Here is a 25,239-nt window from a genome sequence, read left to right on the forward strand (position 1 = left end):
ATCCAAAACCTCAAACATACTGACTATGACTAAATAATAAGAACTGAGACAGAGTTCAAAAAGATACAAAGAAGAAAAGGGATATCAGAGAGGATATGGGAGGAAACAGGATGTTTCTATTATCATTCTGTTAAAGTTAACATATATTTAAAAATAAACTGTAAATAACTTGGAGCTCATGATTTTAGGTATATTTTATTTTGTTTATCTGAAGGTTTTACTGATGATTATTAAGCTGAGGATTTTTTTTTCAAAAGAAGTTTTAAAAATTAATCAAAAATCACAGAATTTAAAAATCGTAAGGCACCTCAGAAGTCACATTTGAAAGAAAAACGGGTATTATTAATATTAGCCTCATATTGCTCTTCCTTTGTTTTTTTTCCTTCTGGGGGGATGGCTACTTCACACCTTTTCCAGAAAAAAGCCTGAGAACAGTAAAATCCTGGTGCTGGCTTTTTTTAAACTTCTTACTCAGTTTCCACTGACTTCCACTGAAAATGAAAGAATTGTCCCTTTCCCATCCAGAACTAATGCCATTGGGCCGCTAGGGAGCAGGAATCATTTCTCACACACCTTTACATCCATCAGAGTCTAACACAGTAATTCCTTAATAAATATTGTTGAAGATGATGCTTCCCTTGTACTAGGTAGAAGGCCTACCTTTAAAAGCGACTGTCACTAGAGCTGAGTTCTATCTAGTCTTGCCCCTGTTACTAACAAACACTGGGAAAATTAACCATACCAGGACTTAGTTTCTTCACATGTAAAACAATGGAACAGTGATATAAGATTTCCAATGACATTTATCGGTCTGAAATGCCATGATTCTATCAGTCACTTGGGCTCTTTCAGTTAAATATTGATTATGTGATCAAATGGGATAGATTCCCAAGGCAGCTAATTTGTCTAGTTTTTAGAAATTTATCTGTTTGGAAGAGACAGAATGTTATAGACACTTCATAAGACTATAAAAAATTCTAGCTGAGTTTAAGTATATAACCTACAAGTTCTTTTGCATGAGTCATTTTATGGGTTTAAGGAATTAATCTTTAAAAAAAATAAACATACTCAGCCTTGGAAATGATATGCTGCATATTTAAAATAATATACTTAAATTATAAAATACTTATAAAAATCAGCTAATCAGCTAGCATTAAGAATGTTTGTTAGGAAGCAGATAGCAGAACGGATTAAAAATTGTAATCCTACAATGTTGTTTACAAGAAACACATTTGAAACAGAGGGATACACACAGGGTAAAGGTAATAGATTGGAAGAGAATATATTATGCTTCAGCTGAAGTAAAAAAAAAAAACAGGGGTAGCAATCCTGATCTCAGACAAAGCAAAAGCAAAAATAGATCTAATTAAAAGAGATAAGGAAAGAAACTATATCCTGCTAAAAGGCACAATAGACAATGAAGCAATATCATTACTAAACACAGATGCACCAAGTGGTGTAGCATCCAAATTCTTAGAGCAGAAGTTAAGGGAGTTACAGGAAGAAATTGACAGCAAAACTATACTAGTGGGGGACCTCAACCTCCCTCTCTCTGAACTAGATAAATCTAACCACAAAATAAACAAGAAAGAAGTTAAGGAGGTGAATAGAATTTTAGAAAAGTTAGATATGATAGATCTCTGGAGAAAACTGAATGGGGATAGAAAGGAATATATCTTTTTCTTGGTGGTATATGGCACCTACACAAAACTGACCATGTACTAGGGCATAAAAACCTCACAATCCAATGCAGAAAGGCAGAAATATTAAATGCACCCCTTTCAGATCATGATGCAATAAAAATTATATGTAATAAAGGGCCATGGAAAGATTGACTAAAAATCAATTGGAAACTAAAAAATCAAATCTTAAAGAATGAGTGGGTCAAAGAATGTTTGTTGGAATCCTTATAGAGAACAGATATAAACAAAAGGCAATAAAAGACAAATATATTTTGCATCTTGTTGAAGGATCTTGCTTACTAAGTTATTAAAAATTATGCTATACGGCAGTTCAACTTATAATGAACTGCTAAGGCTAGAGAACTCTTTTTTTTAAAAGCAAGGCTACAATACTTACAATTTTTTGAAATTAAAGCCCAATTTTAAGGGTATGTATTTCAGGTACTGTCACAGCCATATTACTTCTGGGGTGGGGGACGGGGTTAGGATAGGAGAAGACTTCAACTCCATGTAGTCACAGAAATGGGAAGTTGGCTTGAGGGAATCTGAGTCACAGTTGAGGAAGAAAAGACACATACTCTCAAATGATCAGTCATCAATTACTAAGCATCTACTAAGTTCTAGACACTGTGCCAAGCCTTTGGGAGACACAAAGAATACAATCCTTATTCAAAGGAGCTTATATTCTAGTGGGAAAGACAAGTACATAAGTCTGTAGAGAATAAATACGAAGTATATAAATGCAAAGCAGCTAAATACAAAGTAGTTTGTAGGAAAGAGCACTAATGGCTAGGGGGAAATCACAAAAGGCTTCATGCAAAAGATGATGCTTGAGCTGAAAAGAGGGACTCTGAGGCAGTGTTGAGAAGGAAGTTCATTCCAAGATGCGGAGATGCAAAAGCACAGACAGGAGGTGGAGAGTACTGTGGCCAGTTTGCCTCTCCAGATAGATGTGGGCACAGAAAGGCAGTCACTCGACTTCAGAAGCAACTTTAGGCCTGTGACCCCTGGCAGCAGAGAAGAGAGCTGTGGGTTCAAGAGAAAATCAGACCTAAAAACTGGGAATCCATCTGCAGAAAGGATTAGCGCCTAAGAGCCCAGTTCAGTGACCCACCTAGCAGAGACGCTGTGCCCAGAAGGAAGCTGCATGATGAGAGCCAAGAGAAAAGGAAGGACATCAAAGTCCTGTGGTACTACTGGAGGAGTTAGGTGCCCTGGTCATATGTATTCTGTACGTGTGTGCTTTACTCTCACTGTACTCCCAAGTTTATGACCATTGTTCCCAGAGATACTGTGTGTAGTTATGGAAGGGTATTGTCCCAGGTTTCTGAATGGAATGTTCTATAGCTTCTGTTCCTACTATGCCATCTTCGTAAATCACTCTGCTGTGGGCTGATACTGACTACTGGCTTATCGTAAGGGGGAAGCTCACAAGCAGGGGCTCATGAATTATAGTTTTAGGAATGCCAACTAACAGGATACCTCTCTGACTTTGTAGCTGTCAGAGTAGTAGCTGCCCTCTGGAAAACTAGCCTAAAGGAAGTACAATATTTCCAACCATCTGGTTTATACACTGTTTCCTCTTTTTCTGTTCCCCATTTGGTCCCAGAAGCATTTTAAAAAATAGAAATTCAAAACTAGGCATATAGAATAAGTGAACAAAAAAGTAGTTTTATAAAAAGTGCTTACTGTGTGCCAAGCATCATGCTAAACACTAGGAATATAAATACAAAAACAAGACAATTTCTGCTCTCAAAGAGCTTATATTCTAATGGGGAAGGCAATGCTTCTAAAGGAGGTGGTCTGAGAAGTCACCTGAGATGATGAAGATGCAAAAATAGGACAATAAACTGAAATATCATTTTCTAGAAGCTTTTGTCACCAACATTTTTCTGGACAGGCCTACAGCCTGCCATATCTTAGTCTAGGTCCCACAGCAGTCCTCCTCCCCGCCTTTCACACAAATATTCTTCCCCCTCTGCTCTACTCCTGTACCCAACTTGGGTATTCTGCGTCCCCTAAATACGTACAGATATGACACATCAGCAATACTACATACAAAGTTAGTATTCTGGTCTTACCACTCATCTCAAAAATCTTTAAACTTTTTAGTTTGACATTCAAGACCCTCTACAATCTTGTCCTACTTTTTCAGTTTTATCAAATGTAGCCTTCTAAGTAATCTATGCTGTGGCCAAACTGAACATTCTTTGTTTCTTCGACTGTGCCCTGTGTTTTCCCAACTCCATTTCTTTGTTCATATTCCCTTTGCATGGAATGTCCTTTTTACTTTTCTTCATTTGTTGAATTTCTATTCACCCTTTAAGGATCAACTCCAGTGCCAACTTCTGCAGGAAGTCCTCCAGGACTTCTCCCCCCTCGATCCCCTACCAGACCCTACATATCATTTTGCTACACACCTTTCTAATTTTCTCATACATTATGTAGTTATGAGTGTCATATCATGACAACAATAATGATGATGATATACACAGCACTCTAAGGTTTGCAAAGTACTTTATATGCATCTCATTTTATCCTCATAAGAACCATGGCTATTATTATCTCTATTTTATAGATGGAGAAACTGAGTCACACAGAGGTTAAATAACTTGCCAAGATCACGCAGCTGCTAAGTGTATGAGGCTAGACGGGAATTCTGGTCTTTCTGACTGCAGGTCCAGCGCTTTATCCAGCGTGCCGCCCAGCTCTATGTCTTATCTGGTTTTTATATCTCACTCAGTACAACACACTCTCTAGATATAATGGGTATAATAAATATGTTGAATAGGTTATAGTTTTAACTTAAAAAAAAACCACATACTCAGCAGTCTGAGAACTTTCAGATCCTGGGGAACAGCCTTTAGTGTGGCTATTCTAGTCCTCTATATAGACATTTTCTGTCTCTGTCACACACACACACCCCGCACACAGAACTACTGTGTTATTCTTGTGTCTTTTTTCCTTCTATTTGCAGCAACAGTCTTCTTTGTTTTTTAATCTTTCCCTTTTTTTGGTACTCAATAACTTTGCTTCTTTTCAATTAGTTTTGTTTATCTTCATTTCAGTGTTATAGTATCTTACAATTTATCTTTTTTTCTCTCCCCTCTAAATAAGGAAAAGCTTTAGATCCATGTATAAATGTATTCTGTACTCAGGAGGAAAACACTGCTACATGGAAAAAAAAAATCTTTCAGCAGGTTTACAAAGGGAACTGAATGGGTTTGCTTGCAGGCTCATATTCAGTTCCCCTTTGTGGCCAGCTGGATTTGAAAAATACTAGAACATAGGGTCATCTTTGACTAAGGCAGAGTTAGTGAGTTCCAAGTTACATAATAAGCTGAACCTATTATATAGAGCTACATGGTCTGATAGCTTGATATCTGTGATTTTGAAAATAAAGAAAACGAGTCACGAGCAAATTAACTATATAGCCTGTTATGACAGAGACTTTTAAGCTTTTTTTATTACTAAAATGACAGAATTGAAAGACAGAATAAAAACCACTCGTTTTTGAATCCTTTATGTCAATGAATTTCAGAGGGTGCAGAAACTAGAAATTCATTCAGTCATCTTGAAAAATTAGATCAATATGAAAGAAAAGAACAAAGTCATATTTTCTTAATAATACTAGTTGATTCACATGGTTGTTTTAATGCGCTTTTGTAAAACACTTTACTATCTCAGTACTCAAAACAACTCTGTAAAGTAAATTACTCTGGGTCTTTATAATGAACTTACAGAACAGAGACTTCTCCATGTTCACATAGCTGGTGAATATCAGAAGGCAGATATGAATACAGGTCTTACTTAACAAGTTTAGCACCCCTCTTCTACTGTACTTCATTGCCTCTTTTCTTATAGAAAGTTAAAAGGAATGCAAATGGATGAAGGAAGAGAATATAGTAATAATTTAAGGGTTAAGATAGGAATTACATGAAAACCGGGACCTATTGCATCTAATAAATGCTTAGAGACATTCTCACAGTCTGAGTACGCTCTGATCACCCCTCTTATTTTCTTCTTTGAGCCCCAGAAATGGATAGTTTATTTTCTTTTCCCACTAGAACGTCTGTCACTTCTGACTAGGACTTTGATCCTTTCTTGGCCAACGGCAGAAGAGAAAACCTGCACAAGGTATACGGTCCTTTGGGGAAAAAAAAGTTAAGTTGTTATACTACCAACAACAACAGGAGATAACAAAGGGAGTAAAAAAAATCTCCTTCCTATGTCTGTTTTTTCTCCCTTAGAGAAAGCCACATACATAGAAAGTATTAATGGCAGATGTATACTAAAGTAGGTAAGATTTAGCTACCTCTGAGAAGATTAGGCTCAGGTTCTGCTGGTATATCACAGGGATTGTGTCAGGGAACCAAGAGGAGAGTTGGGGTTAGTGAGCTTATTGTGAGACAGCAGTAACCACAAGGTGAAGCTTCCTTTTTCCTTTAATGCTTCCAGTTTTGCTACTGCAAGCTCTGCCTGAAGGTGAATTAAGAAGGAAGTGGTGTGTGTGTGTGTGTGTGCGCGTGTGTGTGCGTGTATGTGTGTGCATCTATGTACTAGAGGTGGTGGAGCAGATACACAACAGGGGACTACTTTTACAAAGAACTGGTAATATAAACTTTGCTTTTTCAGTTAAAAAAGCCTTTATTAAATATTGCTAGGCACGAGGTACTTTTGTTACAGAAAGTATATTAAAACATAATGATAGCTCCCACAATGGAATTATATAAACATGCCTTTAAGACATATTCCTATCAATATAGTATTTTCCAACTTGACTACTTAAATGCCTCTTTGAACTATAAGATGGAAATGAAAGGCAATTCCTTTTTTTCTTACACAAACCATAAATAATGGGTGTAAGAAGCATGAATTTTATTTATACTTTAGATCAGGGCTGTCCAACCTCAGGTTTTTATTGAAACAACAGACAATATATTTTGATTTGCCATTTTAGTGAGAGCTCTGCAGTAGTTCGGCTTCCTTTACTAAAGCATTTATGTAAATTTCTATGCTTGTAAGGTGGGCCACATAAATCTCACTGGGGGCTGCATGCAGCCGCATTTTGGACAGCCCTGCTGTAGATAGAGGTTAATATCCTAGCTGAGCAATTATTACAAATCACATACACACATCCTAGTTAAGCTGTATGGAGAAAACTGAAAAAAATATTGATTAATAATATCATCACATATTTTTCTGAACCAGTTAGAAGTAAAGAATAAGTAAGATTAATGATGGAAAATTTCACAATATAATATTAACCCTCTTAGGTACACATGAGGGTAAAGTTATTCTATGAACTGAAAAATCTATTAAGTGTTCATGATTCCTTTATTTCCTTCTCTCTCCCTTCTCTTGTTCAATAGTTTGGCTCACATTGGATACCTTTGGTTAAAAGTTTTATAAAACCCATTCATAGCTCATAGAAGGTGACAAGAAGAGGGGATGGGAAGGATGAACAAAGGATTCACCAGGATTGCCAAGACAAAAGAATTCTGGAATTACTAAAAAAAGATAAGAGGAGAACACCCATAAGTCTAGGGAAGAAAATGGGAACTATTAGTCATTTGTATAACCCATTCATAGCTCACAGAAGGTAACAAGAACAGGGGGTGGGAAGGATGAACAAAGAGGAAATTCACCAGGATTGCCAAGGCAAAAGAATTTTGGAATTACCAAAAAAAGATAAGAGGAGAACAGCTGTAGGTCTAGGGAAGAAAATGGGAACTATTGGTCATTTGGCCTCTAAACTGGTGAGTAGAGAGTTATCTAAGGCCTAGGTGGCTCAGTGGATAGAGTGCTGGGTCTGGAGTCAGGAACACTCATCTTCCTGAGTTCAAATCTGGCCTCAGACACTAGCTGTGTGATCCTGGGCAAGTCATTTAACCCTATTTGCCTCAGTTTCCTCATCTGTAAAATGAGCTTGAAAAGGATATGGCAAACCACTCCAATATCTTTGCCAAGAAAACCCAAAGGGGTCATGAAGAGTTTGACACAAATGAAAAAACCAAACCAAAACAAATGAATAAGAGAGTTATATATACACATCCCACATAACTCATATTATCCCCAAATAACTCTACAGAAAAAAAATTAGAGGGAAAGAATTGGGAAATCTATAGCTACTCACATTAAAAAAAAATCAAAAACACATATTTTATCTTATCTGAATGTAATGATTTCACAGGTTCATAGGAAAACAGATTAAGAACTCAAGGGAGGTTAAGTGACTTGCCCAGGGTCACAAAACTCTTATGTTCCTGGGGATCTGGACCAAGGTCTTACAAGAGGCCCATCCAAATCTTTAAGTGCCTCTTCCCTTTTCCAAAATACCTCAGTGTTCACTTCCAATATAGGTGATCTAAATGAACAATAATGGATGAATAAGAAGGAAGAAAAGAAAACTTTTAAATGACTTACATTAGGTGGGTGAGGGTAACAGTCTAGGACTAGAGAAATGAAAATTCTATATAAAAGTGACCATGATTACTTAAAAAAAATAAACTGGAGAAATAACTCGTATAAAATGAAACTGAATATTCATATGTATTCACAGGGAATATGAATTTAATCAAACTTTATATGTTAAAAATGAGTGATACTATAATAATTCTATTGTAAAAGATCTGGTGTATATCAATGGAAGTAAATAACAAATTTAGAAAGTCAGAAATAAATATGTGGAAGGAGATATAATCATAATTATGACATAATTAAAATAATCAGGTAGCTCAGCCACTCCACTATCATTTTGAAGCTTTGAGGGCTTGAGATACGAATATTGTCAGAAGGAACGTGAATGTTTACTACAATCCACAACCCCTACTGAACAAAACAATTCAAAAGACTGGACTGATGTTAAGATAGCACTATATTAGTCATAGTTATTTTTCTTAGTTGATTTTTTTCCTATTTGGTTTAAAATAGTTTCTCTTTCAAAATTTTCTATTTCTTGAGCTGGGAAAAACAATATGTATTTTTCTTTTCAGTCATTTGTCATTATTTGCTTCTATGAAAATGAGATAAATTCCCATAGGACTTTTCTTTCCATTGTTATAAGGCTTAGAATTAAATGAGGTTTTTCTAGTCTAGTGTCTAGTTACAGAAGTTTTAACAAGATTTGGTAATATACTGCCCTCTGCTGGCCAACAGCATAAACGACAACTAAACACGTTAACCTTTGTGGCACAGATTTTGACAGTATGGACTCCTTCATTTGTATAATGTTTTAAAATAACTGAGGGAAATTCTACATTTGAATAAAGACGTTAGTGAAAATTAAATGTGATTTCTACCTTCCTTTCTCACCATTCAATTCATGGACCTCCAGTGTTAAGACCGTGGTACAAAAGCATCCTTTGAATATCCCTAGGAAATTTAATTGTTTTGCCTTTTTATTTAGTTGTTATTTTGGAGGGATAAGAAATAATTTGTGGTTACTAGCTTTAATTATATCCTCAAAGGATTAAGAAAACTTTTTAGGTTGGTTTTTTATTTGATTAGGATAAAGGAAAAAGCTTAAATATTGTCATTGGACCAAAAATTGAAGCTATGTGATTTTGGCAAGATGTTCTTTAAAATGATTACTTCTGGTATGCTTAAACAGAATTTAAATTAGGGAAAGAGGAAGTAGTATAGTGGAAATAGGGGTAAAGTAGGCACTTTAGGAATTTCTTAGATTTTTAAAGTTATGATTTTAAAAAAATAATAGCTCTTAGACAAATTTATAGATATCATTCTATTCTGCAATCTAGGAATTGTTTGTTCCCTTTTAAAAGACTTTGATTAAAGTATTTGCAAAGACCTGACAAAAATGCAATACCCTTAAGGAAAACTTCAGAAAGAAAACAACAACAATGGTTAAACATATTCCCAAACATACTCTAGGTGAGAGATGACACATGCTAAGTGATAGGAGTTTTTACAATGAACACAGGAATGAAATGAGTATTTTTGCTTTAGAAGAACTGACGGTCCTGCTGAATTAGCCCTGAATTTAGACCCATAAATCCCCCACAAAACCAAACCAAACTGAGTTTAGATGAATTGATAAGATGGGCCAAAGTTAATTTTTACATTGCCTGAAGGCTTGGAAAGGGGGGGTCAGGAAAAGAGAAGAGAGAAAGGTAACTGGACAAGTAAATTCTACATGATTTATCTGCCCTACAACTGAACCTCCCTCCCCATATGCACTGTCTCCCCTAATTAAATGGGATGGCCTTGAGAGCATGGGCTGTCTTTTCTATGTCCCCAGTGCTTATATAATGCCTGGTACACAGTAAATGCTTTTCCATTTGCAATTCACTTTCCTTGTGACTATCATTTCCATCAAAAACTTGCTAATAGACCAAGGCTATCCTATGATAGTAATGATATAAATATTATATTTCATATGTATTATGTATACTCACATATAAGTGGCTGAAGACAGATAAAACAAAGTATGTGATGGATCTAAGATATATCACATATTGAAATCTAATCTTATGATAGTTTCCCATATCACTAGGTAACTATTTCTGAAATTAGGGGGAGGTTAATACTGATAACTATGCATATTGGAAGGTCTTATAAGAAGATAACCTTAAGATAACCTCAGTATATTAAAACATTTTTTTTTGGTGAGGCAATCAGGGTTAAGTGACTTGCCTAGGGTCACATAGCTAGTAAGTGTCAAGTATCTGAGGCCAGATTTGAAAACACAGGTCCTCCTGACTCCAGGACTGGTGTTCTACCTACTATGTCACCTAGCTGCCACCAGTTTATTAAAATAGATAACATATGCCAATACTCTCTTTAGAAGTAAATGTATTTCTATTTATTCATTTCTTTATTGTGACATACAAAGTCCCATTCTTGAAGTCATAGATTCATAAGACTGGGAGCAGGAAGATTGGCTTACAGTCTTATAAGATCTCGCCCTAGAAAAGCTGATGTATTGCTACCGACAAGAACAACACACATCCTCATTAATTGAAACTGCTCTGCCTCTAAGCTTGTGAACCTGAAATTCCCACTTATGACGTTAATCTGCTATCCCAATAAGTGTCACACTTTTATTTCTCCCAAATCTATGATTTTCCTTTATCATGGTTTCCAACTACTTTAATGTTCTCTATTTTCCCCAGTCCATAAACCCTGTTCTAGATTCACTAGTCTCCCTACTTAGACCCTTAACAAGCCATTCCAAAAATATTTTTTTCTGCTCTTGAATCTCTAGGCACCTTATCCAAGCATGGTCCCAGCCCTATTAATGGTAACTCCCATAATCAGTCTCTTACATTCAATCAGTAGGCAATTATTAAGCATTACCTGTATATCAAGCTGGACACTGGGGATACTCCTATTGAGGATCTTACAATCCAAAAGGGAGAGACAACATGTGCCAATATCAGTAGTTGCAAAATAGATTAAAAAGTGCTTTGGAGGTCAAGGGAGGAGTAATAGTAGATGGGAGACCAAAAAAGGCTTCAGGTAGAGAGGGTGACACTTGACCTGAGTCTTGACAGAAACCAAGGATCTTAAGGTATAGTGGTGAGGAGAGAGTGCATTCCAGGCATGGAGGAGAGCTTGTGCAACAGCACAGAGATGGGAAATGTAGTGACATGTATAATTACAGGAATTAGCAAATTTCCCTCTTATTACTTACTGCCACCACCTGGGCCAATCTAGTAATTTAACAATAACAGCATTTATATAGCACTTACTATGTATGTGCTGGGTATTGTACTAAGTGCTTTACAATTACCTCAATTGATACAACAACCCTGGGAAAGTGCTTTTATTATCCCCATGTTACAGATGAGGAAACTGAGGCAAAGCTTAAGAGACTTGCCCAAGGTCACACAGCTAGGAAGTATCTGAGTCCTGGTGTTCTAGCTACTGTGCCACCGGTTGCTACACATATCTTCTACAAATATCTACCAGATTAAAAGATGCACTAGTGTTAAACTGAACAGACAAGTAACACAGACGTCTACTTTAGCAATATAATTTTTGTAGCTATCTAGAAGGTGAATAAGAATAGGGAGAGTTTTGAGGAAAGGCAACTATTCTGAGAATCCAGGCAAGAAGTGGTAATTTACAGAATTAAGAGTGGTGGCTGTTTGAGTGGAGATAAGAGGAAATATGCATGAAACTGGAAGAAAAAAACAGTAAGATCTGCCAATTTGTTATGGGCAGTGTAAGGAAGTGAGAAGCTGAGGTTAGCACAGTGCCTGGCACATAGTAGGCACTCAAATAAATGCTTGTTGACTAACAGTGAGGTTGCAAATCTGGGTCAGTAATTTCAAAAATGGTTACTATGTGCTGGGAGCTATATAAAGTGACAGGAATACAAAGACATAGCCCCTGACCTCAGAGCGCTTATAATCTAATGGGGGAGACAACAAGCAAATAACTATGTAGGTGAAAGATGTAACAGTGTAAATGGAAAGTAATCCCAGTGGGAAGGAGCTAACATTGCATATGCAGGTAAGTGACAAATGCAATGTTATACAGATATTAAGTGCTACAAGGTTTCAGAGAAAGAAGAAATAAGTGTGGAATACAGTGGTTAGGTAAAATCTTTGTGAGGAAGGTGGGGTTTGAGCAGAGCCTTGAAGGATTCGGATAACTTTAGAGAAGAGTGAGTATATTCTAAGAAAAGTGAAGAGCATGAAGAAAGTCTCAGAAAAAGAAAGGAGTATGGAACATTAAGAGGTGACCTATCAGATAGCTCTAGCTAAAACAGAGGGTAATAATGGGGAAGAGTAGAAGGTAAGGGAGATTATATAGAATAGGATCAACATGATAATATTTTCTATTTTTTATAATGCTTTTTAATATTCTACAAGCAGTCACATCTCTTATCACTTAGTCCATTTTTTTTTCTCTTTTAATACCTCCGTACCTAGTCCAAAATAATTCAACCTAATAATTTCAAATGGATGACAGAAAGATATACTATTACTCTCTTCCCTTTTCAAGGCCAATTCCATCTCTGGGCAATACTACCTTTTACATTTTCTAAAAGTAGAAAAATCACATGGAACCTCTAGAGTTTCAGAAAACTTGAGAATAAAAATCTAAGAGAGAATTAAGTGTATTTTAATAAGAAATATATTCTGAATATCTCAACAACACTAAGATTATTGAGGTCAAAGGTTTTTGTCCCTCCATTGTTTTCTATCCTATACCTATTGGAACCTGGGAGTTTCAGTACTACTGCTGTCATCAAGGCAAAGACAGGAAGTTCCTATTTTATAATACAGGATGAATTTTCATAAAGGAACTGTTTCATAAATGACGATTGTATAGAGCAGGGCTGTCCAAAATGCAGGCTGCATGCAGTGCCCCACCTACAAACACAGAAATTTACATAAATGCTTTAGTAAAGGAAGCAGAGCTACCCCAGAACTCTCACTTTTTGTAGCAGAGTAGTACAGTACAGTGTTGTATGGTATGGTAGAGTATGGTACAGTATAGTTATATCTGGTACTACAAGTCTCCTTTATTTTGACATTTTTCATTATTTCCTTTGAGATTTTTGACCTTTTGTTCCACCAGATGATTTTTGTTAAAATTTTACCTAGCTCTATAAAGTTACCCCTTTGGTGGTTTGACTGGTATGGCAATAAATTTTTTACTTAATTTAGATACTACGGTATCATTTTCAATATATTAGCATAGCACAGCTGTTAACAAAAAAGTCTCTCCAATTCTTTCATTTCAATACTCTGTAGTTTTATCTACATTACTCCCTTGTGTATGTATTGGTAATTGGAATCCAAGATATTTTATACATTCTGTAGCTACTCTGAATAAAATTTCTTTTACTGTCTCTGCCTGTTATGTTTTGCTGTTAATACAAGAGGATGATGCTTTTGTAGGTTTATTCCTGATATTTAATGATACTGTTTCAATGGTTTTTGTTCAATCTCTTGGGTTATGCAGGTTAAACACCCTATTGTCTGCAAAAAGTAATGATTTTGTTACTTCTCTAAACTTATTCTCTATGCTCTGTTATTTATCATGTCAAGGAAACAGTAATTTTAGGACTTTATTAAATATTTCTGACAATAGATAGCCTTGTTTTATCCTTTATCTTACTGAAACAGCCTCCAGATTTTCTCCATTACAGACTACAGGCAATGCTGAGAGAGAAAGCCTACTTCTCCCTCTTTTCTTCATTGCAGTAACTCATTGGTTGTATGTTACGGCCTGCTCACATCCACCATTCATCTTTCCACTGCCCTCTTTGTGATTCTTATCTTTAATTCTCTACTGTTTTGCTGCCATACAACAATACTAGTATGATGTTGTTAATTTAAAAGATAATAATAATTATGTAAGCTAATTAAAAAAAACTTATTTGTGATTCATTCCATGTATCTTTATCATCCAATCCAACTACTTGTTGCAGTCATGTACTGAACTCCAGGCCATCCCCCTTCCTTTCCCCAAAAGAAAACCAATATCCAGCTCATACTTGTTGATGGTCACTCTAAAGCCTGACCTCCCATGACTTCCATCTTCACATTTTAGACACAAACAGAAATGCTATCATCATTAACCATTTATGTTTATTTTCATGAGGAATAATTTTAAGAGTGAGGGTGAGAGGCTCTACTGTGCAGCCTCCCACGAGAGGTAAACTGACTGTGGTGAGCTCATGAGAAGGAATGGACAAGAAGAGGTACACAGGGTGGGAAGACATGGATGGGTTCCAAGTTGCATTGTTGTAGAGAATTTCCAAATTTGTGAGTTAAAAGATTCACTTAAGTATTTGATTGTATATTAATTCTTATCAGTTCCTACTTTTCTACCACATTTGTAACATTATTTCTCAGTCCTCACGATAAAATTATTTCTCCCCACCCCCAACACTTTAACCAGGAAACAATGTCGCTAAATTCACAAAGCATTTAAGTCAAGACTGCCAAGTATTATAATTAGTATTATAAAACTTTTTTAAAAAAATCTATTTCTTAGAAGTTGGAAATGCTTTTGTACAGTATTTGTAATTAAGCATTTGTAAATGCTTGATTTAACTGCAACCAGTACGTGAAGAGTATTGCAATGATTTAAAACATAACCTAGTCTTGCCTTTCACTATTTCCATTACAGAACTTTTATTCTTATTATTTTCTTACTGTTCACCAAATTAAATGTGTTTATTTCACCTCTGAGCCTTTTTATGGATGGTTTTCCTACCCTGGAACGCCCTTCCTAAACACATCCATATTTACCAAATATTCGCCAAGGTTCAGGCCAAATTTCAGCTCTACCCCTGAAGGCTTTCACCACTTTAGTCCACAGTGCTTCATCTGTTCCCTGACCTTGAAGCACTTTTCATCTACAAGTGTGTTTTTAAAAAGGTTAGTTACTGTCCTCTGTTCTTAGCTAACTGTTCAATGTGTCTTTTCTTCTTCCCAATAAAATGTACATAAATCCTTGGTTGGTAATGTCTTACAATTTTAAAAAATTCCTCCACAGTAGAGGTGTTACACATGCTGCCCTCCCAAGTATGGCCACGACCAGATTAGAATATAATTGAGAAATATTTAGCAAAATGAAAAAAAATACAAAACAGATAACATTACATTTTAAAATTGTCAATATGCAGCATAAATTCAGAAAAGTTAAAGCATACAAAAGTCAAATTGAAATGATACATATTACCCTCCTAATTTCATTGGAATTTTTTTCCTGACAATTATTTCTCTATTAACCATAACATCTACATTAAGAGTATCATATTTAATATTTATAATATCCCTGTGGCACTGACAAATTCTGAAATACCATTTATCTAACTTTTCATCACATTTTCAATATTAATTGTATTAGAAATCTTTGAAAATTGCTTATATGCGTATGGTAAACTAGAGAAAATATCAATTCACCAGAGGGCAGATTAAAAAGTACTTTAAATGTTATTTCCCTACATTTTAAATGAGAATTTACTGTAGTCATTATTTATAGATGAAGTAATTTCAGTGAAGTGGCATCAAAAAGCCATTGTGTCAGCATGGAGAGTTTTATAAGCCTTTATTATCATCAATGGATGTGTGACCTCATCAATGTGGGTTAATTCATTCTAATGGGTATGGATCACAACTCATCTATGCCTTTCTCAACCTGTAAAAATTTTATCCATATTCTCCTATAAACCTTGCCCCCCATACAGATTGAATTCTATAGCAAGTACAACAAATGAAGGAGTAGTCTTTTAAATCTGTATTAGTGTAGTTCTAAGGCTGTTGTTCCTTGTCTTCTGGCCCATCTCCTTCTCCAACCAGATATTGATTGGATATTTTTAAAGACACTTTTTTGTGCAAGTTATCGTTGACAACACACTACAGCTTACTTAGGCTAACTATGCACGTTTCCACTGATTTTTGGTTCTTCTTTATAAGCAGTATAACTTAATACAATTAAACTACATTCAAAGATATCAAACAACTTGGCATTACCCTCTGTGTTTTTTAAAAGTTAATGGTTCATTCTTTTTCTTTAAAAATGTTCTTCATTACTTTATTCAGGGAAAGTCCCTTAATACTGTCCCAAGATTTTATATTTAAATAAATATTTCCGATTGTATTCCTTTTTCATTTAATAGCTCAAATTTCATTTTTTCTTCCAAAAATCAATGAGAAAAATAGGAATGATCATTAAAACTTTATCTTATATTTGAATAACATAGAGGATTAAGTGATTTGCTTAAGGTCACATTCAGTAAAAATAAAGACTAGGACAGCTCTCAGTTCTCTGAATTCTCACTGTAGCAGAAGCAAAGTAGAATATCAAGATACCAAATCAAAAACCATATGATGGTATTTTTTCTATTGTCTAAATTTGGAATAGGAGAGAAAATATCTGGTTGCTGTAAATGAAATGGCCAGGACAAACAAATACAGTTTGACCTATCACCCATCTGTTGACCCAGTTCTACTTGTGGTTGTTGTGTATCAATCAAAAGACATTTATTAAGTGTTCACTATGTGGCAGGTGCTGTGCTAAACACTGGGGATACAGCTCAACAGGGAGACAACATGCCAATGTGGGGGGGAGGCGGGGGCGGGGGTGTAGGTGTGTGGGTATGTAGCACGCTATAGACAGGATAAATAGGAAACAATTAAGGGATGGAGGGCACTTTAATTATTTTTATTAGGGCAATACTAGGCCAATCAACTGAGCAAATTCCTGATGTCAGGCCTTGATACATCAAGTAAAGGAGATGGGGAAGGGAATGATTGTGTAAGACTCCCCCTTGGCCAAAATGAATATGCCAATATTACAAGAACCTTCAGTGACTCCCCATCACATCTAGGATAAATTAAAAACTTCTCAGATTCGTATCTGAAACCCCTTCTAAATCTGTTTTTCGCTGGCTTTTCTAGGCTTATTACACTCCCCTTTATATTCCAGCTAGACTGGCCTATTTACTGTTCCTTGAAGTAGGCCTTCAGGCTCATCTCTGAGCCATTGGAAAGGCTGCTTCCAATGGCCAGAAAATTCCTGTCTTCCTTTAAGGATCAGTTCAGATGCTATTTTCTATGGGAAACCTTTTCTGATTCTCCAAGTTGTTTAGTACTCTTGCCCTCCTCGAGGTATATTTTCTATATATACACACAGATATCTCCACACATATATTTTTGACTTACATGTTATATTCACTAATTTGTCAATAATTCACTTTAATAAAAATGACAATAAAAATCACTACTATTTTTATAGTGCTTTACGGTTAATGAAGGTGTTTTGCAAGCATTATCTCACTTTATCCTCACTATAACTCTGGGAAGCAGTTGCTATTAATATCCCATTTTACAATGGGGAAAACGAGAGGTAAACTGACTTGTCCAGAGTCATAAGGTTAGTAATTGACTGAAATTGGATTTGAACTCAGGCCTCAGAATTTAAGTTCCTTGAAGGCAGGAACTACTTTCTGCTTGCTCTTTGTATTCTCAGGTCTAGCCCAGTACCTTGGTACACAGTAAACACATAATATGTGTTTGTGGAATTGGATATTGTGGAATTGAATATACCGAGAACTAGTAGCTCTACCTACCTAATACAGTATTTTACAGATACTTTCCCAAATTAATGAATCCCATCCCCTGGCCTTCATGGAAATAAGAAAAAAAAATGTAGGAAAATTTAACTTTTGTTCCCATGCACAAAGCATGATGGTGTAGTAGGAAATGTCCTGGGTTAGGGTCAGAACCTAGATTCTTATCACAGCTTTTACTACTATGTGACCTTGGATAAATCACTTCGACTCTCATGGAATGTTTCTTCATCTATAAAATGAAGACAGAGGACTATATAATCTTGAAGAGTCCCTGTTAATGCTAATCTGTGGCCCTATGAAAGCAAAAAGAATAAAGGTGGCATGTGTGTACTCTTGAATATTGATATCTGGGGTCACAAAGGATAGCTAGGTTTTGGTGTTACTGTCTGCAGTACACAATGATCACATTATATACTGCTTCTATTTTTTTTCCCTGTACAGAAAGATTTAACATTTCATTATATGTTGTTTTATTTTCAAATAGTTCCCTGTACGCAAATCTTGCCTCACAGACTTCTTTAAGGGCAGTGATTCTGTCCAATATTCCTCTGAAACCCATACAAGCCCCTTTTCAAAGGGTGTACATAGCTAGAGTACTGAGTACAAAGCAGCTACTTAGACTGCACTTATTAAATGACTGTTGTCTTTCACTTCCTCATTACCTTGCCACTTCCTTACTTGTCAAACCTATGCAGTCTGGCTTCTGATCCCATGACTCTACTGAATATCTACACAACACAAATGACTTTTTAATTGCTAAATGCCATGGGCTTTTCTCAGTTCTTATCCTTTTTGACCTTCCAGTGTCATCTAGTAACTGTTAACAGTACTCTCTTCTGGTTTTCCTCCTACTCCTCTGGTCATTTCTTGGTCTCTGCCAATTCACCCTCCTCTTCCTCCTGCTCCCTGAATAAACGTGACAAGGTCACATTCCCCTCACCTCCAAGCTTCGCTTGTTCTCTAAGTGATTTCATTTATTCTCATGTCTTTATCACTTCTATAGACCCCAAATCTATATATTGAGTCCTAAACTTTCCCTACATTTTCAAAACTAAACTTGTCATCCTTTCCCCTGCACCTGCCCTCTTCCAACTTCCCCATTTACGTTCCTAGTATCACTATTTTCCCAGCCTTGTAACTCTGGAGTCATCCTTGATTGTCATTACATGATTCTGCCTCTACAATCTCACTTTCATCAGTCCCCTTCTCTCAACCTACACTGCTAACCTTCTGTACACTTTTATTACTTTTCATGTAGACCACTACAATACCTTTTTAATTGCTCTCTCAACCTCTAATCCCTCCCCTTTTAAATTCATCCTTCATATAGCTGCCAAAATAATCTTAATGCATAGATACGAACATGCCAACCCTAGTTCAAAAATATTCAATGGTTCCATTTCTTCTAGAATAAAATATATACCACTTAGCCTGGCAATTAAAGTACACCAGAATTTGGGTTCAGCCTACACTTTCCAGAGCTATATTTCACACTGTACTATACCAAGAATGCACTCTTCCCTTAGATCCACCCCCTGCTGAAAGTTTTTTTTTCCCATATCTATATACCTGGGATAGTTCCTCCTCTCCTATATGTCCCTCCTACTACCTTCTTTTGGCCTCGAGTCAATGCATCTCTAAGTCAGTGGAAATATGCCAGTGAATAGAATCTACAACAGTTGCCTGGCCCCTAGATCATCCCCAAACATGAAATTTGAAAAGAAAGCTTAAGAATAAATACTGCCTTTTCAAATATCAGCTCATAATCTTCATGGCCTCTTCTCTAAATTCTTTAGAATGATCTTTTGATTTAGACAATCCTTTTGAGAAATAGTGATAGCTAGTGAAGGAGCAGCAAAATGTCAGACGTTAAAGAGTGAAATTAACATTGTCACTGACCGCAGTAAAGGAGACTGAGTACCTCACACATCAGGGCTTAGAAACTGGCATAATAACCCTGCCCTTTCTTTAGAGGAAAAATATTATGGAAAAGAAGATTACAAAAATGGTATATAAAAGTTATTGAAATTATGGGAAATAACAAAAGAATTCAAAAAGTTCCAAATGGCACAATTACTGCATTAATTTAAATGTGTAAGATGAATGAAATATGGAACTCTATATAACAAACATATTTAGGACATCAGCTCTCTCTTTTTCATATCCTCATTTGGTTACTTAAGAAGGCAGTGTGGTAGCATGGAAAGAACACTGGATTTAGAATCACAATGCCTAAGTATTAATTCCACAATTGCCAATTATTAGCTCAGCAGCCTGAGACAAAGTAATTTAAATCATCAGTTTCAATTTCCTCATTTTTAAAATGAGGGGGTTGAATAGAGGATCTCTTAGGTCTCCTCCAGATCTAAGATTCTGTACTTCTGTGTAAAAGGGTAGTGTTTGTCATCAGGTATAGCTTTTCCGCTGTATTTATTTACATGTTTGGCAGCCTTCAGTTGGAAAATTGAATGGAGCTTTTATTAATTCAGTATTAGATTACTAGAGTAGCTCCTGCCCCCAGCTTTTTATACCTACAATCTAACCTTTGCAACTTTCTTTGAAGTGAAGATTCCTATATAGACACCAAAATATTGGCATTCCCAGAGACTTCTAAGATTCGTTTGGGAAATGCTGGGCCTAGAATCAGGAAGACCTGAGTTCAAGTATGGCCCTGGACACGTCCTAGCTGTGTGACCCTGGGTAAGTCATTTAACCTCTGTTTGCCTTAATCCACTGGAAAGGGAAATGGCAAAGCACTCCAGTATTTTTGCCAAGAAAACCCATAGCATTGGTGTGCTATGGTCCACGGGGGGAAAAGTGCTCAAAGATAATGCTAGTGAGCTGTCATCAATTAGACATCTGCTTTGAGTCATCTTGCTTTTGTGGGGACAGACAACTTGAGTCCCCTCCACATTCGTGTCCAACATGCTATGTGACTACAACATGGTTATCCAAAGTGTGTAAGACTACCAAAGTATATAATACCAAAACTAATTTGGTTCCACTCTTAACTAGCTTATTTTTAAAAGCGTAATTTGAGTTAACTAACTAGAACTTAAAATAGCCAATAAGGAACTAGTCTGCTAACTTCCTCCAACCTTAAGAAACTAAAATAGATCTGTTTTCAATTGTTACATTGGACCTGTACACTGCACTGTAGGCTCTGGGTTTGTTTGTTGTTTAAACAACCTAATTTAGGATACCTTAGCCTCCTGAGAAACTACATCTACTGGAATTTTAAAAGAATTTGCCTGAATTTTCTGAATGAGAATTTTCTGAAACACAAGAATTTTGGAACAGTGACTAGAGAAACTGATGTTTGAAATCCATCACTGGTGACTCTAAATAATACTGCATCTAATACAGGTAAGGTAGATTGCTAACTTATCTATTAGATAATAAAAATGCTGAAAATACTGAAAAGCAGAATTTTTTAGAACTCTAAAAATGTTCACAAAAGGATACATGATTATGTTATACATTTTAAAAATTCATCAAAAACTGAAACTTAACAACTAAAAAAGTAGAAGGTTTTATATTACATGATTCAATTCAATCAAACTCAAAAAGCACTTTTAAAAGCACTGTGGTGACATGTTACTATTTTACCTTAAAGGCGAAAGATGAACAAAAACCTCTTATTAGAAAATAATATGTGCAACTTACTCTCAACTTTTGTCTTTATAGAAGATTATAAAAATCTCCCTCTGTTTTTGTTAGACTTTCTTTTAAATGAAAAGGAACAAGGATGAAGCTGAAAATATTAGTTTGCTGTTCAATACATATATTGAAAAATTATATACAACCTTTTCCCTTTCCCTCTCCCCCCCCCTCTACAATCTTCAAGAAGCTTAAAAAGGTGCTCAGATGCTATTTTTTTTAACAAGTCAAGAGTACCACAGAAACCAACTTTGTTTAACAGGACTAATCAATACTATTTTCCCCTCCTCAGAATTCTTTTGTACTACTTTGTAGGTTTGCATACCTGATATTCTATTCTACCTCAGAGGTATCACAATGATACACCATTTTATAAACGAAGCAGCTCAAGCAAAGAGAGGTTCAGTATTTTGTTCGTGGTCTCACAGTTCATAAGTAGTGGAGGGAGGTTTAAAGCCAGGCATCTCCCACTCCAAGTCTATTACTCTTCTTACTACACCACTGTCTCTTTCATTTCCTGATGATTCTCAGTTTTAAAAGAGAAGCAAAGTCAAAAAGTTAGCGAGCAGTCCTACATACTGCTTCACTAATAATAAGATTCCCTCTACTAAATGAAGCAGAGACATTTGTAGCTAGATCAATAAACATTAAGTATTATGCACAAAGGCAGTGTTGTGTTAGCCATTAAGGAGATGAAGAAAACAAAAAGCAGTCCCTGCCTCTGAGAAACTTATATTCTATTGGAAAGATAAAATCTTCTGCCAGGTAAATAAAAATACGGTAATTTTAGAAGGAAGACAGTAGTAACAAGTGAGAGGTGGCTCTTGAGCTGAACCTTGAAGAAAGCTAGAATTTCTAACATTCAAAAAATTCTAAAATCACCTCTAAAATGACGTGAGAATGGTGTGCATCAAAGGCATGGGGACACAATGGCACAGAGGGGGAGATGGTATGTTGAGTTCAGAAAATAAGGTCACAGTTTGGCTGAAAAAGTGTGTGTGATAGTAATTGAAATGAAGTGTCTGAACAAGGCTACAATGGACTTTATACACTTTATAAATACAAGGCTAAGGAGGTAATGGGTTATCTTAGAGGTGATAAGGAGCCAATTAAGATTTGTGACCAGGGAATGATCTATATTTCAGAAATGCTAATTTTGAAGCTATATGGAAAGTGGCTAGGAGAGGGGAGAGAGGAGAGGCTGGGAGATGAGTCGGAACATTTTAACATTAGTTCATGTGACAGGCAGAGGCCTTGTAAGAGATCCTGCAAAGGCAGAATTAACCAGAATTGCCAGGTGACTGGATAAGCAGGACTGGAATTCAGGAAAGAGCTTGGTAGGATATACAGATCTGGCGGTCTTCTTAGTTGATGTGATCATTTAAACCCATAGAAGCTGATGACAGCTCCAAGAAAGAGTAGAGAAAAAGCCCAAGACAGTCCTCAAGGGAGAACCAGGTTTGCTAGTGGATAACGTTCTTTCTACTAGAGACAAATTCTAGAACGGGATAGGCAGAACCACCAAGTGATCACTGTTATGGAATCTGAGAAAAGAGAATGCATTTAGAGTAAAGAAATTGTTCTAATACCCAAAGTTTCAGAGAAAAAAAAAAGTCAATAGATTTAACACTTACAAGACCCTAGGTAACTAGAGAAAGCAATTCCAGAAACCTGGCAGACCTAGAAGATACACCCAAATGGTAAGTGAAGACAAGGAGGTGATGTGTCTAAAAGTCTTTCTGGCAGTCTGGCTGTGAAAGGAAGAAGAGACATAGAAAGATAGCTTGATGGAATTGCAGGATGAAGAGGTATTATTAAAAGATGGGGGATGTGGGAATATCTGCAGGCAGTAGCAATCTTAGGTAACATGCTCAGATGCTTTCTGCCTGTGTGACCCTGGGTCAGATATTTAGCCTTCTGTCTGCCTCAGTTTTATCATTTATAAAATGGTAAGAATAATAGTCCCTACCTCACAGGGTTGTTACAAGGATTAAATGAGATACTATATGTAAAGCACTTTTAAAAATCTTAAAGTACCACCCATGTAAACTATTATTACAAAAGCATGATATAACAGAATTTGAGGTAGATCATATCAAGACTGTACCGTACATGTAAAATCAAAGCCGGTTTAGATCAGAGATTTAGATTTTAAGATAAGAATATGTTCATTTCAGCTTTTGTGATTTCTAAATCAATGAAGTCATAGATTGAGAGGTAGCATTGTATAGTGGAAAGACAGCTGGATACATAAACTTTAAACACTTTCCAGAAAAGGGGCTGTGGGTCCCTTAAGCTCAATGAGACTCAATTTCCTAATTTGTACAATGGGGATAGTATTTATAATAATTATCTTATATTGTAAGCAGTAAACACAGATAATATGTGCAAAATGATTTGTAAACCATAAAGCACTCTTTGTCTACTATTATAGATTAGGTTTTATATATTTTTACCTTAGTAATGCTTTCTTAAAATTGTTAGGACAATAGAATTCAGGCTCCAAGCTTCAAAGGCTATGATGGATTCATATTACTTCAGTTGAGGTGCCTCAAAAATTTTCCAGATATAAATTCCAAAGTTAATATTTTGATCCAGAACATATATGGGTGGAACCGATCGAGTAATTATCTGATTCTTGGCCAGGATAAATATAGTTGAGAACTGTTTTTCATACGTCCAGAAAGCTAAAAATTTGTACTTTTTAAAATACAATAAAACTTTATTTTAAAATGTAAAGACCATTACTAACCTTGCTATAATAAAAACACGCAACAGACTGAATTTGGCCTACAGGTCATAATTTGCTAACTCCTGGTCTGGAAAGTATAAGTAGAAATGGGCACACTGTAAACTTAAGTCTGTTAGTAAAACAAAGAGTTTTGTACTCTAATTAGTTTATTTCCTGTTTTCTGAAAAGAAAAATATATCTATTATCTAGATCAGGTTACTTTTCTTTCACTAAAGTCTTACTCTGACGCCTCATTATGCCACTGAGGTGACTGATCCTAGGTTACTCAAAGTTATGCTGGTGGAGCACAAGCTCTGTTCCACTTCAAGACTAAAAGCCTTGGAGTACAAGAAACAGTGGCGGACATTTGCCTTTTGAGATTAGTCTAAGTTTGAAGACACACATCACCAGAAGGTCATCTACCAGGTGATGAATTCTTTTGATCATAACAACTCATGAAGATAGGCAGATGTTTTGAGATCAGTGTCAATGGAAAATGCACATTAGCTAAACTTTACATCTCTCAGTGCCTGGCAGTTTCTGTAGACAGTAGACATTGAAGAAAACATTTGCTGAAATAACATCTGGAATTTTTGATGTCTTGAAGTACAGACCCTCTGGACTTTGCCACCATGCCCCAACATGTGTACCTTCTTCCCTCTTCATTTTTTCCTTTAAGTTCCTTGAAGGAAAGGATCGTGACTCTTTTTGCTTGTATTTGTATCCCTGAGCCTTAATAGTGTACACAGCACATAGTAAGTGCTTGGTAAATGTTTAATGTCTGCCTGCTTCAAAATGAGTATTATTTTATGAACTAGAATCTTTTAATGTAAGACATAGTAGCATTGCTATTTTGTCAAATACTAGATAATCACATAAAATGCATAACAAAGAAAAGTGGAATTGCAAATGCTTACAGTGCTAACGTTTTTTCCTTTATTTGAGAATAAAATTTTAGAAAAGAATTCGACAAACTTTAAAGGACCAGACCTAAAGTATTTCATAATAATGAGATTGCACATTGTACTTTAAGATTTACAAAGCACTTCACATGTTATTTAAATGGAGATGTACTGTTACACTCAATAAATAGGGATACTGAG

At 35.9% G+C, this 25,239-nt stretch overlaps 1 protein-coding gene across 9 annotated transcripts in view; it reads right to left on the reverse strand.

Moving 5' to 3' along the window:
- The window catches only part of CASK (calcium/calmodulin dependent serine protein kinase), a 410,968-nt gene that overhangs the window by 182,633 nt on the left and 203,096 nt on the right, over nucleotides 1–25,239 (reverse strand). The window lies entirely within an intron of this gene.

This window comes from Trichosurus vulpecula, chromosome 2 (assembly GCF_011100635.1).
Source record: "Trichosurus vulpecula isolate mTriVul1 chromosome 2, mTriVul1.pri, whole genome shotgun sequence".
Taxonomy (NCBI): Eukaryota; Metazoa; Chordata; class Mammalia; order Diprotodontia; family Phalangeridae; genus Trichosurus; species Trichosurus vulpecula.